General features: G+C 44.8%; 1 protein-coding gene across 28 annotated transcripts in view; it reads right to left on the reverse strand.

Moving 5' to 3' along the window:
* LOC309647518 (uncharacterized protein) overlaps positions 1-15591 on the reverse strand; it is an 81938-nt gene that overhangs the window by 42799 nt on the left and 23548 nt on the right. For 2 of the 28 annotated variants that reach the window (XR_014256131.1, XR_014256133.1), the window contains exon 1: positions 53-7198. The exons of 25 other annotated variants lie outside the window; for them this stretch is intronic. The gene's annotated coding sequence lies outside the window, so the exon portion shown is untranslated. One more of the 28 variants, XR_014256117.1, reaches the window with a different exon arrangement.

The raw sequence follows: 15591 nt of genomic DNA on the forward strand, positions 1-15591 counted from the left end.
CCCCTTGGTGCTTAGCCCAATTCCCTATGTATAGCTCTATCATTTTACTTACCATATTGCTGTATAATTGCTGTCTTCCTCTCCTAGACTGTGAATTTCTTGTCAACTAGAACCAACTCAACTTTTTCTTTTTTTTCTCTGCATACCTTAAGGCATAATCTAGTTTGTTTACTGAATGAATAAATTATCTGATTCATCCACTTATTAGTAGTGTGTTCTGGGCAATTTAATTTACTTCTCTGGGCCTCTAATTTCTCATCTGTAGATTGGAGATAACAATCCATTGCTCACTGAGATGTTGTTCAGACTTGGAGGTAACATACGTAAAGGCCTACCACAATGCTGATGCATAGCATGGAGAATTAATGCACACAGGCCGTGGATCTGCACAGGGCGTGATGAAAAGGAAAGAGAACACAGCAAACTCATTTGAGAGCAATGAAGACTCCCACAGTCAGGCTGCAGTGCCTACCTCTATGGATGTATGTTCCCAGCCAGCAGCTCCCTCCCTATGGGGAAGCCTGGAAGTCCTTGTTTTTTGTTTTTTCTTAAATGAGAAACAGCAGATCATTCCTAAAAGTTTCCTGGGACTCCAGCATCTCCAGTTGGATTGATTGACTGGCAGAGTTACTCTTATCATTTCTTGCATTGACAAAGGGCCCTGTAAGCCTAGGACACCCACCCACCCCCCGCCCCCATCGACAACCCTCAACTCTATTGTAAATAGGTCCTTCACGTGGTGAGGTCAGGCTTACCCAGAGAGTTTCTGGTGATTTATCTGCACACTTTGGGTAGGAAAAGAGGAAGCAGCTGTGGTCTGAGCCTCCTGGAAACTTGACAATTGCCCTGACACTTGGAGGGTTTGCTCAAGGTGTCTAGAAAAGTTTCCAAATAATGGAGGTAAGGAAGCAGGGGCAGCTTAGCAGAAGCTAGGTGGTCACCATGGCAGCAAGTGCTGTTGGCCTGGCCCACAATATCATTACACAGGACCATCCCCACATGTCCCCAGTTCCCCCAAAACACACATGCTCATGAACAAACACACACACACACACACACACACACACACACACACTGCCTCCCTCCAGGAACATGCAGGGCTCTCCACTGGTCAAATCCTCCCAAATCCTCCCAAATCCTCTGGTGAATCAGGCTGAATCAGACCCTCTGAGTCATCTAGAACCCATGCAAGCCAGGGTTAATTTATTCAATAGTTATTTATTGAGGGAGTGCCAGTGCCAGCTTTGTGCTAGGCACTGCAGGCCAATGCCTTCTAGAACATTCTTGAGAGCCTTTCTCCCCAAGCCGCCCTATGGGGGAGAAACTACTTCAGCCAGAAAGTTGGTGAGGCAAGGGATTGTCATGGAGGTATTGCCAAAGAAGAGATCTGTGCTGAACTGGGCATGGACCATTATCAATCAACTCTTTCTTCAAGGACACACAAGAGGGTGCCAAAACCACTTCCAGGGACCCACAAAATGGCCATTCAATGGCAAGTTAACAGTGGAGGGTCAAGATTGAGGAAGAGCAAATTCCCACAGAATTGCTGCCACTCTGAAACTCAACCATGGCCAGAGAACCAAGAAGCACTTGAGCAACTTTCCTATGGTAACCTCCAAATTATTCTAGGATCCCAGAAGTGAAGAGGAAGGAGCTTCTTTTAGGAAGAATGACAGAGAGTGATGGTGGGCTACTGCGGAGGTTTTAAAACATGTCTGAAAATACTTATACAGTCTTTCCAGGGAGAGGTAGGTTGATATCCCCTCCACCTGAATCTGGGCAGGCTTCTGACTTGTTGTAGCCAATTGAATGTGGCAGAAATGATGCTCCATGACGTCTGCAGCTAGGTGGAAAAAGACCTTGCAGCTTCCACCTTGTTTGCTGGAACACTTGCCCTTTGAGCCCTGAACCCTGAGCCACTGTGTAAGGCTGCCCTTAGGCCACCATGCTGTGAGGAAGCTCAAGGATGCGGAGCAGCCATGTGTGTGTATTCTGCCCGACAGCCACACTGAGGTCCCAGCCCATCGCCAGTACCCCATGTCAGACTTGTGAATGGAGGCGCCTCCTAACGATCCCAGCCCCAAGGCCTTGAATTGCCCCAGCTTTGGAGTCTTCCCAGCTGAGGCTCCAGACTTTGTGGAGCAGAGATAAAGCATCCCTGCCATGCCCTGTGTGAACCCCTGCCCCACAGAATCCATGAGCAGAATGAAATGGTTGTTTCATGCCACTAAGTTTGGGCAATCTGTGGTGAGTGGCAGGACTTCAGTGACCCAATGATCCTGGAGGCGAGAGTGAACGGTATTAGAAAAAAGAAAGAGGAAAGTACAAACAAGAGAATGACACTAGGAGAAAAGGACAGTGACCTGAATGATGCTGTTTGTACTGTGTTTTCTTTTCTGATGTGAAAAAGGAACCAAATGTAATCACATTTCACAAGCGATCCCTAGGCTTAGCTTTTGGTAGCCCAGCCTTGCAGTGGCCCGGGAGTACTCACACCTGGTGGTCCACAGCCTCCCATGGCATGGCCCTTCCCTTATTGCCCCTCAGGGAAGATAGGAGCCTCCAGCATTTCAGAGGCCCCCCCCCCCAGTGGGGGGAAGCCAAACGACTTCACAGTGGCTGAAGCTGAGGCTTCTGCAGCTTCTTTCCCTTACCACCTCCCAGGGGTGCTCCAGGAGGAGGTGACAAGGACTGTGTCTGCCCAAAGGCATGCTCAGTTATCCCTGAGATAGTTGATAGTTATCATTCTAAAAGAGACCCTAACCAGCACTGAAAGTGCTAATTTCATCTGAGCTGCTGGGAGTTACTTGTGGCAAAGAGCTCTTTATTCTTTGAGTTTCTTCTAGTTCCACTGCTTGGAAAAAAGACCACCTTCTTACCCCCATTCCTCCCACCAGACTGCTAGGAATATTTATCCTTGTTTAGACAGCCCTTTATTAGAGCTCAAGTGCATATTAAGAAACCCCTTTGACACCCTTGCCCTAGAAGGAAAGGGAGGTGGCCTTTCAACAGGCCCGGCAGGGACCTCACCCAGCGGTCAGGTCCCAGGTCAGGGAGCATCCAGGACCTCTGGAGTCCTTGAGGACAGGGCTGGTCAGAACTCACTACAGTCAGTGCAGCAGTGGGGAGGGTTCCCAGATCTGCAGGACTCACTCACTGGCCTTTGTTTTGGTTTTCTGAACAGCCCCATTTTCCAAAGGTCCACGCAAATTGTCAGAAGGCCTTTCTATCTGTCTTGGTTTGCTCCGATTTGAATCTCCTCCTTCAACTTAGTGGCTGAATTAGACCTGAAGTTATAGACTCTTTCAACTAGAAGGGACCTTAGAAATCATCTAGATCAACCCCCAGGAAAGGAAAGTGACTTGTCCAGGGTCACACAGCAAGGGTTCTTTAGTGTTAGAGTAAGGACTGGAACTAAGGCCCCAGGCTCCCAAGCCAGGGCTCTTTGTACAGTGCTCTTGGTGCTGTCAGACTACCCAGACGGCTTGCTCCCTGGAGAGTATGAATTCAAAGAATCTGCTTGAACCCAACCAACCACAGGAATCCTGGGTTCCAAAGATCCTGTTTGCAAACCCCACTCCTTCCTCCTCTCCTCCCTACCCCCAAACCCAACCTCCCAAACCTCTAGAATAGTTTGGAGGCCAGTAAAAACAATCTGCCCAGGCAGTGTTCTACATTTAGGCATCCTTAGAATTAAAGCTCCTGGTTGCTTTAGAAGTTAAGACTTTCCCACCCACCTCTCTCTCTCCCCTTTTCATTCTCCTCCCCACCCTGGCTCTGATTTCATGTCTGCTTTTCTGTTTCCTTAGCTACTTGAGGCATTTCACATGGCCAAGCTTCATATAGACTATTTCCTATAAATGCAAACACTGTCTTGGACACACCAATAAAACTTAATTTTGGTCAATGTGCTGTTTGGGGAATTTTTAATAAATTATACCCCTTGAACACATTTTCAAACAAAATGAAATACCAAGAAAAGAAGAACATGGTTATTTGCAGACAATGGAGGAACCACTTAGACATAAACGTTAGAATAGAGGGACAGACTGTCCTATATTATAACTGTTTGGGTAAGTATCTATTTTTCTGAGTGGAACTGACTCCTGAAATGTATATACCATGTCTTTTTTCAATTCTACATCCCTCATAACCCCAAACATACCACTTTTCACATACAAGGGCCTATATAAATGTTTGTTAAATTGAATATTTTTTTTAATTTACTGAGAGCCTACTATGTAATAGGCAGAAGGCTAGATGTTTTCATAGCTTTTTAAAAATTGATTCTCATGATCCCCCATCAGTTATTTCTTTCCACATTAATGATATTTTACAAACCACCCTAACAATTCTGACTCCAGTTCCAATGGATATGGGGTTTTCCCAAACCAACCAAGCAATTCTGCAACACCAGCTGGGTGTCCTACAATTCAACTTAATCCTGACACTATCTTCCTGGAGACAGCATCAGATGCACTGGTTGAGGGCTCAGTCCCACAAGACTGCCCCCACTTCAGATGCCAATCACAAGCCCAGGTTGTCACCTATACTTCTGACTGCGTGGCTCTAAATCAGAGGTTTCCAAAACCCCCTCCTTGGGTTTGATTAATTTGCTAGAGTGGTTCACAGAACTCAGAGAAACATTTTACTTACTAGATCACTGGTTTATTATAAAAAGATATAACTCAGGCACAGCCAGATGGAAGAGATGCCGAGGGCAAGGCATGGGGAAAGTACACGGAGCTTCCACGCCTTCTCCAGGCATGCCCCTCTCCCCACAATTCCAAGTGTTCACCAACCAGAAGCTCTCTGAACCCTGTCCTTTTGGGGTTTTATTGAGGCTTCATTACATAGCATGATTGATTAAGTCACTGGCCACTGGTCATGACTGATTGAACCTCCAGCCCCTCTCTCCACCCCAGAGCTCAGGGGGTGGGACTGAAAGAGCCAAGCCTCTAATCACGTGGTTGGCTCTACTGTAAACCATCCCCCATCCTTAGGTGCTTCCCAAAGGTCGCCTCATTCACATAACAAAAGACACCTTTATAGCTCTCCACACTTAGGAAATTCCAAGGGTTTTAGGAGCTCTATGACAGGAAGGGGTGGAAGACCCAATGCCTATTCTTATTATAAATCGAAATATCATACACCCTAAAGCTTAGTAGCTTCCAACAGTCCCCTTCTGCTGTATCTGTGGGTCTCCAGGGTGGCTTGCCAGTGCTGCTGATGCGGGCTGGGCTTGGCCAGTCTTGGTGAAGCTCAGCTGGAGGGCAGCTGGGCAGGCTGATCTAACATGGCCTAATCGGGGGTGGCAAGATTGATTGGGGCCTCTCCCCACATGATTTTCATTGTCCAGCAGGCTAGCCCAACCTTATCCTCACAATGGAGATAACAGGGTTCCAAAAAAACAAGCAGAAGCATGCAAGGTTGTTTGAGGTTTCGGCTCAGAACAGGCATACCTTCACAGTGACCACACTTTATTGGTCTAAGCAAGTCATAAGGCCAACCCCAGACTCAAGGGCTGGGGAAATCAATTCCACCTCTCAACGGAAGGAGCAAAAAAGCCATGTCACAATGCATAAAAGGATAAGGATTGAGGTCATTTTTGTAATAAATCCACCGTGTAAATCCAATTGTAAGATGAAGGGAAAAAAATGGAAAGAGGTTAAAAGATTTATAAAAACATATTATAAAATTGCATTGTAACGATGGTTGCACAACTCTATGCATATACTAAAAATCATTGAACTGTACACCTACAATGGCTGATTTTATGGTATGTAAATTATTCCTCAGTAAAGCTGTTTAAAAAAACTGAAAAAAAATTTACTGACAATCATTCAACTAATAATTGTCCAAATCTGCATTTAAACTCAGGTATTCTAGCACAAAACTCAGTAATCTTTCAATGCACTATATTTATCATACCTAAAGTATTAGATTCTCAGAATCAGAGCATCTAAGAGCTAAAAAGAGCTCCTACTGACTATTTTGCCTACCCCTCTCTCTTCAAGCAGCTGAATGTGTAATCCTTCTGGTGCAGGTGCAAGAATCCTCTTCTTAGGTTGAAAAACAGAAACAACAGTGCAGGAAACCTGAGCCATTTGAAAAATACCCCTCATCTTCTCATATGCTTTTGGGATCTAGAGTGATTAACGTTGGAAAGAACTTGACCCACTGTTCTTTCTAGAACCAGAAGCTGCAGACAATTCTTTTGATTATGGCTCCTCTCATTTTATGCTGACCATATCGTAAATAGCCAGGATACCTAATGTGCCTAGATTCTGGTATTAACAGTGATGGCATTTTTCTTCTATTTCATTACTCAGTGTCCAAATCTAAGTTCTTTTTTGGGCTGAAGGTTGTATTCAAATTAAAGGTAGCCCAAGGAACATCCTTTGTGGGTAAAAATTTCTGACATGAGGACTCTGGGAATAACAACAGTTAAAGAAAAAAAGGCAGATTGTGCAATGTGGTCCTTCTTTCATGAACATTAAGGCATCTGTGAGGATGATGAACACATGGGAAGTGGCATGGTTTTGTCCTATAATTTGGACTTGTTTCTGGAAAGAAAAAGGGTGAAATCCCGAGGAGATGCATCCAAGCTCTCCATAAACAGAGCTTTGAAGAGCAAATTGAGCAGCTTTCATCAATCACACACAGACCACATCAAAAGCTGCCTGAGGAGAATCACTCACCCCATGTCAGGCAGGGTCAGGCACATGTTATCAAACGCTCTTTCAAGATATTACAAACCAGAATCAGAGAGAGAGAGAGAAAAAGGTAAAGAGGAGTGTCAAAAATAAGACCATGAAAGGAAGGAAGGCAAATAAGGCAGAGAATGTGATGCAGTGGGAAAGAGAATGAGGAGGGAGGACAAAGGGAGAAGAAGGGAAACAGGAGGATATCAGGATAGACGGCAGGAGACAGAGCCAAAGGCAGAAGCTATAAGGAGAGTGTGGCAAAACAAAAGTAAATCAACAGCTAAAGAGAGGCAGAGAAAGGAAAGCTCAGAAGCAAAATGGAGAGAAACAGCCTTTACACAGGGTGGAGGCCATGTTGGCAGCCATCTGTCCTGAGGACGCATGGTCTATGTGGACTTCTGTGGAAAATTAGCCAGAACAGATCTATTTTCCCACCTAGAGGAGCATCATTAAGTCCCACTGAAAGGGGGTGGAACGGAAAACAAAGAAAATACTAACACTCCAAACTTCTTCCTCTCCAGCTCCCCCAAATTGTCTTTTATCTACTATGAAGGGCTCTTTGATCATCCCAGCCGGCTTTACTCAGGTTCTGAAAATCGGAGGGAACAGTCATTAGAAACCCAGCCTGATGTCCACCCAAGCCCCCACTGGAGCGATTTCATCTTTTATTACAGCAAAGCGAGGGCAGTCATGTATCAGCTCAGGTTATAAATCTGTCTTCTTCATAGATCAAGTTCGATTTTCTAACTAATTGGAGGCAAACAAATCCACTCCTGGGTCAAACCAAACAAATTTCCCTTTCTCAGTAAAGGGCCTGGCTCTGTCTTAATCAAGAGGTAAGGGTCCAACAGTATGTCACTGAATGGATGTGTCACCAATTATTGAAGTAATTTCTTGGTGTTGGTCATTTCTTTTCATCTTTTATTCTTAAAGATGATACTTTCAAAAACACCTTTGCCAAGAAAGAAAAAAAAAAAAGGAGGTAAAGGTCCAGGCGCCTGGGTGTTCCCATGAGGAGCCCTGGGGGAGTCCAGGGTCAGTGGGAGGCTACCAGGTGCGAAAAAAGGAAGCCTTCGCAACAAGGGGGAAGAGATGATAAATAGGAAATGGAAGGGCTTTCTCCAAAGCAAACTTTGCTCATTGTACATTTTAACCCCATAAAGTGATATTGGGAATAACGATGCATTAAGAAACAGTGTCCTAGAGACAGCCTTGCTCTTGGCACTTTGTGCACATTTGTTGAAATAAGGCAGGATACTAGGAATGATTTGCTAGTGGTTCTCAATGCTTAACTGCAGGGTTTAGATTGGAGCTGAGAGAATAACAGTGCCCAAATTTATGGAGCCAATCATTTTACATGCATCATTTCACTTAATCCTCACAACAAACCTATGAGGTAGACATTCCGATTATTATCCCCATTGTACTGATGAGGAAAGAGAAGCTCAGAGAGGTTAAATGACTGATCCAAAGTCCCAGAGTGAGAATGTGGTGGAGCAGAAATCTGAGGTGCAGCTAACCCCAGAGCTGGTCATACATGGCCAGCATCACTCAAGTAGCAGATGGAGGCGATGGAAGACCACTTTGTCCTTGTCCCCTTGGAGCAGCATGCAGGATGGGGAGGAAGGAGATCCAAAACAGCCTCAGTTCAGTTGGACAGGATCAGGGTTTCAAATAAGATGGTAACTAACAGTCCATGTCGCAAAATAGAAGCCAATGTACGATATGAACATTTTTTGAGCCTGGGGATAAATGGTGCAGCCATATACCAAGAAGAAGGTAGCATTACTATGGGCTGCAACAAGCGTGGGGAGCTCTTGAAATTCTTCTATTTCCCTTTATAAAAGCAAAAGGCCAGAAAATTATACATAATTACAGAGCCATCGGCACTGAACTACAACATGGACCAACATGGCAAATGACTCCACAGCATCAATGAGTGTCCTAAGTTCCTCCTCCCACCCCCAGCTCCACACTGGCATAAGCAGCCCACACCACACACAAGCAGGGTCCAGAACACAGGCTGTGTGGTTAGACAGACATGTGTTCAGATCTTGTCTCTACCACTTACTACCTGAGTAACTATAAACACTTTGTTCAAAGTCTCTGAGCCACAGTTTCCTCATCTGTAAAATGGGGGCTATAAAAATACCTGAGACCCAAGTAATATTAGGATAAAATTAAAAGATGAATGCATAACATCTAGAACAATACCTAATATATAATAAGCACTCCTTTTTTTAAAAAAAAAGCTATCATTATATTTTTCCATCCCTTCATCTTCCTTATTTGAAGCTAAAAGAGGAAGAGGCAGATCAACTGAAATTGCTACATAAAAGCCAGATAGAGCCTGGCTATTCCACCAGAGGCAATAATTATATAGCTGCTTCAGAGCACAGAGAGTTCCAAGAATGGAATACACATTTGGAACAAGTTCATTAAAAAAAAACTGCTTACTTATAAAAGCTGCTATCGTTATAGCCTGACAAATGGAAAACACAGCACTGATAAATAAGATGCCAGTGGTAAACAAAACAGCTACACCAAGAGGTCGCTTGATTTCTCTCTTCCCATCCTCCAACAGTTTCTTAACCTTTTATGGGATTATAATGACAAGTTCAGTTAGGTTTTATGTGTCTGTTTACTGAGTTTCCCCCAAACTCCAAATCGAGGGAAGAAGCCTTGGACATCTCTGCCAAACTTCCAGGAATGGAATGAGGCAGCCATGGCGCCCAGCAGGTCCTTTCTCACTTCTTTGCCAAGTCGAGTCAGTTCCAAGCTTTTTCCACCTCTTCAGCCTTTCTAGAGACCCCAAAACCCTCAGCATCTCTGCTCCAATGCTGCCCCTCACACCTCATTGGTCCGCTCCAAGAAGAACTCTCTCCTGGCCAGTCTGTGCCCTGTGCCTTCTTGCCCTAGCCTGAGTGGGTCACCTTCCCAGTAGTAGAATGAGTGCTAGATGGAAAGTCAGGAGATTGGGGTGACAATGCAGCACAAGCCACTTAGCTGGACATTGTCACTGAACTTCTCTGAGCCTCAGTTTTGTTGTCTACAAAATGGTAGTAACAACACCCCCGTCATGGTGTTTCTGTGTAGCTTCAATAAGTTTATGGTCATGAACTTTCCCTGTAGAGTGCCTGGCACCAGCGGGAGCTGTTGCAGCCAGACAATGACAATGACTAAGCCCCCTGATATCAGAACTCTGTCCTATGAACTTGGGGCTGGGATGGCAATGGAAAGTGGGGGGAAAAGTCCCCACGTATGTGCTGTCACAACTCGCTAGAGATCACTGAGACTTTCAAAGAGTTTCTAAGTGCAGAAATGACCTGAGGAAATAGGGCGAAGGGAGCTGGATGCTGTCACCCCTCTGCTGTACCCTCCCTGTCCCTGCCCTGCTCTAACCCCAACAGACGTGGCTAGGTCTTATACCCTTGCCAAAGAAAAGCCAGCAACATCAAAAGGAAACAGGTTAGTGCTTTTACAGGGCCTGTGGCAAAACAGACTTGCCAGCATTTACCAGAAACCATGGCAAACCTTCTAAATTCTTCCATAATGAAAACCAGTGATCTCCATCTATTCCTTTCTCACCCAATCACCACCTCCTTGACTATTGCTTTTCTGGAGGTTAAAACAAAAATTATGTGTCACTAAATTACGCAAATCAGCAGCTAATTTAGGCTTTGAAAACTTTATTTCTTTTGTAAAAAGGGGACTAAACACTAAGTAATACCTTTTGGGAGCCAAATCCTTCCGATGCAAAATTTCCTGGAGAATTGGCTTTCTGTGTGAGTGTGCTTGGAGACTGGATAAGGCTGGTTTAAATTTGAATATGTAAATGCTAGGCTTTTAGGCAGCCACTCAATTATTCTAGAAATCTAGAAGTCATTCTAGAAATTGAATACCCACTATGTGCAAAGCATTGTGCTAGGTGCTGAGATAACCAAGATAGATCCGACTCATGATTATTTCCTGTTCATCAGAAACAACCGGGGAGTTTTTAAATAATGAAGATGACTGGGTCCCACCACTAGATAATCTAATTCAATTGAAATGGGGTAAGGGCTGGCATTTTTTTCCCCCACAGGTGAATATCATGTGCAGTCAAGGTAGATAAAAACGGGCTACCAGGAAAAGTACAGGTGGAGGAAAGACAGGCGTCCAGGCTGGAAAGGACCAGTCGTGGCAAGCTTGATTCATTCACTCTACAAAGAGCTACATATCAAGGACTGTGTTAGGTGCCGGGGATACGAAGGAGCCAAAGAGCTGGCTCCTGCCATCAGGGACTGGACAGAATAATGAGACAGGTTCAATTATTCTGTGTGTAGGTTCTGTGATGAACTTGAGCACAGAGGCAGCTCCTGGACCACTCTGGTGAGTAACAAAAGCCTTCCCAGAGGAGATGATTCCCAAACCACATCCTGACAGATGAGAAAGAGTTAAGCAAACGCAGGGACAGACGTTGAGAACATTCCTAGCTGAGGAAACTACCCCTGCAAAAGCCCCAAGCGAGGCAAGAGAGAGCTCATTGAGATCTGGGGACCGCAGCAGTTGTGCAGAGCAGAGTTGGGGCCAATGAAGGGGCTGGATGGGAAGCGGGGAGGGACCAGAGCATGATGAGCTCCTCACATTTCAGACCACTTGATCATCACTCTGTCACTGACCCCCAGCTCCTAGCACAGGGCCTGACACACAATAAACTTGCAACCACCATTAGTTGGATAAATGAGAACAAGCAGAAGCCTGAGGACAGAGCTCTGGGGGAACACAGACACTTAAAGGCTAACAAAGAGAATTGACAGAAGAGAGGACACAGTCAGAGAGAAAGGAGAAAACGAGATTAGTGGCCCAGAACCAAGGGAAGACAGTTTCCAGAAACAGGGGACTAGTGTCAAAGGCTGGAAGGAAGCAAAGGAAACACACACAAAAGGCCAGCTGTTGGATAACAATGAGGTGGTCACTAGCAGTTTGGCAAGAGCCAGGCACATGGGAGCTAAGGGAGGAACATGATGGTAGTGAACTCAGGAGGGAACTCTGGGGAAGTAGATTATTCTGTGAAGAGGCTCCACCGTGAAAGGGCAGGTGAGGGTGAGATGGAAGTGAGAGGGTAGATGGGGCAAGAGAAGGTTAGATTTTTTTTTCCTCTTTTTAGATGAGTTAGACTTGATTTTTTTTTTTTTTTTTAACACGTTCAACTGAAAGATCCTGCAGAAAATGTTAGCCATGTGGGACAGTGTGCTGCGATGACAGGAGCAGACCTGCCACTTGCTCTGTGACTCTGGGACCATTACATAACCTCCCTGAGCCTCAGTTCTCATCTGTAAAACAAGGACAACCATGCTTGACTTGAACAGTTATAATAAGTGAAGAAACTGTGTCTAGTGATTGGCTCCTGTAGGTTTTCAAGTTTTCTTTTTTTTCATCTTTAATTGAAAGAGGAGTTTCACTTAAAAGTTGGTGGGATAGAAAGACTTGTGTTCTCCTTCTATCTCGCCTCTTAGGAATTTAGTGGCCTCCCGCTAAACACCACGTGTTTACTTTAGTTTCCTCAATCAAATGGGCACACAAGTCCCTGCCTCGTACAGCTGGGGCTTTTAGATTTACTGTGAACAGAACAGTAGAAGACACTTGCAAAAGTTAAAAGTGCCATTGATGTCATATGATCACTATCTAGGAAATACAAAAAGGAGAACCTTGAGATGGGTGACCAATATTACCTTAGAGTCAGGCTGACTCATGGATTCATTCTTAAGGAAGATGAACAGAGAGCTTCTGTATCTTGATGTCTAAAAGGATTAAAATGTTTTTCAAGTGTATGAAGTTTTCTGAATGTAGTAAATGTCAATAAACATTACTTTCTTGTATCCTGATCTGGAAAATTTAAAAACAATATTATCTTACATCTCCATGGAGTAGTCTGAGTGGAATTTGGCTCAGTTATAAAGGAAAGACAAGAAGATTTAAATTCAAGTTTAGGAAATGATATTAGAAGGCTCAGGAAGAAGAGGCAAGCTGTTTCTAAACTAAGCTGCTGCTGGGGAACCTCCATGGTGATCTTTTAGCCTTAACAACAGGTCATATATTTAACTAAAATCTTCATTCTACCAACTCTTGCCCCAAACCAGCACCTTGATCAGAACATAATGGTCAGTCCCTCTGATTTGATTGCAAGCTCTGTAGAGGGACACGAACGGAGCCTTAATCATTCTTTTCTCCAGCTCTAGGTTCAGCACTTGCTCCACCCTTAAGACTCACTCTACAGTGGTGTTATATAGACCTGGGTTCCAATCTCTGTGGCATTCCATGCAGGTGCCGTTAACAGAGTGATCCAACCTCAACAATAGGCTGCACTTTTCCTCATCTATAAAATGGAGGCACTTGGGATTTGCAAAGGTGGGAGGGAGGGACAGAGTGAAGGTCTGTAAGAAGGTGGTCCGGCAACCAGTCACATAGTAGGAGATCAGCACATCACGGGAGCTCATATTATTATTAAGAATAGAAGCCCACAGGGTGGGCTAGAGGGTGAGATTAGAGTGCACACAGGGGTGATAGAACATGGACAGTCAGATTTTACAGCTAAAAAGAGGAAAAAAGGCTCAAGTGAATTTTCCCCCCATTTCACCAAAATAATATGCTCCAAGCCTGAGACCTTTTTCCTCCTGTCTACTGCCCAAAACTCATTTCTCCAACAGAGATCTGAGCCACCATAAATCCCATCAGGGGTCAAAATGGCTGACACAATTTTAACTACAAGAGAACACAGCATGAATGGCATCATTATTATCCCCAAGGGCTGCTCTCTGCCTTTTCTAGGGGACAAAAGAAAAAGTCATATTTTTTAACCTGGAAATATATAGTATTCGCAAATTTTTGACGGACAGATCCAAGAACTCAGAAGCACAAAGGCTGTTAAAGGAAAGTATGACCAGACTTAAAGGGAACAATCATCTTTCCGCCTTTTAAAAAATATCTTTATTGCTATCTTACCAAAAATCTAGAGACATTGTTTCTAAATAAAGTCAGTTCTGCCTCTAATTGCCTCTGACTGTATAGTCCTTTATATGCCTCTATATTCTATAACCACTTCTCTTTTAGTGATGGGGCACTCAATCCCTCGCTGAGTCCCCACACCTTCTCCTGGGGAGGTTCAATATTGCAGCGCATTTCTGGCACCGACTACCCGGAGTTAGCTCAGACTTCACGAGTTAAGGGCACAGTCTCCAACAACACTGCCCTCAATTCAGGCAACAGCCATAAGTTCAGGGGTCCCCAGGCCACCTGCACTTCTGACCAACTGGCTATCAATGCAGGGGTTCCCACAGCTCCCTCAGGTTCAATTACTCAGAATGACTCACAGAATGCAAGAAAGTGCTATACTTACGATTAAAGTTTTATCATAAAGAATACAACTCCCCAGGCCAGACAAATAAAAAGATGCATAGACCTGGGAGGGCCCTGAAAGTGAAGTTTTTGTGTCCTCACTGATGGAAGCAGGAGCACCACCCTGCTGATACATCGATGTGTTCACCAACCTGTAAGCTCAACCAAGCCTCAGTGTCCAGAGTTTTCACTGGGGTTTCACTATGTCGGCATCATTAAATTGACTCACTGGCCATGTGTTTAAATTCAGTCTCCAGCTCCCCTCCACTTCTGAAGGCTGGGCCAATATCATGTGGCTCAAAGCCCCAGTACTCTAATCATATGGCTGGTCTTTCCATCCTAGCCAACCCCCATCCTGAAACTATCCAGGGGCTCACTATGAATCCCTTCATTTGCATAAGTTCAAGGTGGTCCCAAGGCTTCACCATGAATAACAAAGACACTCCCATCATTTTGGAAATTCCAAGGGTTTCAAAGCTCCATCCCAAGAACCCAAGACAGAGAACAGACAAGTACTTTGTTACACAACAAGAGGGGAGGGTCTAACCTCTAAAACGCTCAATGTTGACACTGCAGACACAGTGCTTGTTCACCTGTTGCCAACTTCAGCAAGTCAAACACTTCCTTTCTGACGTCTTAGTCTCCGTCTTGGAGCACCACTGTGCCTGGCCAACCTCATTTCCACTATTCCCCATCACAAAATCTGCACCTTACTCCTCCTGCTCCGTGATAAGGCATGGAATGCTAAGATAACCTTGAGAGCACAGATGAGTAAGACCAGAAGAGGACCTGGGACAGAACCCTCTCTAATATTTAAGAGCAAGCAGAGGAAGAGCGGCCTACAAGGAAGCCTGAAGAGGTAGGAGAATTCAGCTGCTGCACGTGGCCCTGGAAGCACAGGAAATGAGTTTTCAACATGCTAGGAAGGACCAAAAGTGTCAGCTCCTGCAGACAGGTCAAGGAAGATAATGGCTTAAAAGTTTCCATTGGATTCAGCAATAAAATAGTCATGGATGACCTTTCTGAGAGCAGTTGCAGTAGAGTGATAAGGGCAGAAGCCAGATTGCAGTGGGTAGAACAGAGAATGGGAAACAAAGAAGCAGAGAAGCAGATACATATGTCTCTTCAAAGAGAAAGCAATGGCTGAAAGGTGCCATGAGGTTTGAAAGGAATTGGATACTCAGGATGAAAGATTTGAACACGTTCAAGTGCTCATAGGCAGAGGCCAAAAGGGAAAGGGCAGGGTGATGGTGTAGGAAAGAGAGAGGGAACACTGATCCAGCCAGGCTGCTAAGGACTGGGAGAGAAGAGCTCCAGAGGACCAGTGGAGGGACCAGCCCAGATGGAGATGCTCCTCTTCCATTGTAACAGAAGCAAAGGAGGGAGGCATGGAGGTGGTAATAGCTAACTTCTAGGTTTGATAGCAGTAAGGTAAGGGGAGGGCGGGGAAGTGTTTCCATCTTTGGCATCTACTTTCTCTGTGAAGTAGGAAGAAATGCCGTATGCT

This window comes from Balaenoptera physalus, assembly GCF_965194825.1.
Source record: "Balaenoptera physalus genome assembly, chromosome: 1".
Classification (NCBI taxonomy): Eukaryota; Metazoa; Chordata; class Mammalia; order Artiodactyla; family Balaenopteridae; genus Balaenoptera; species Balaenoptera physalus.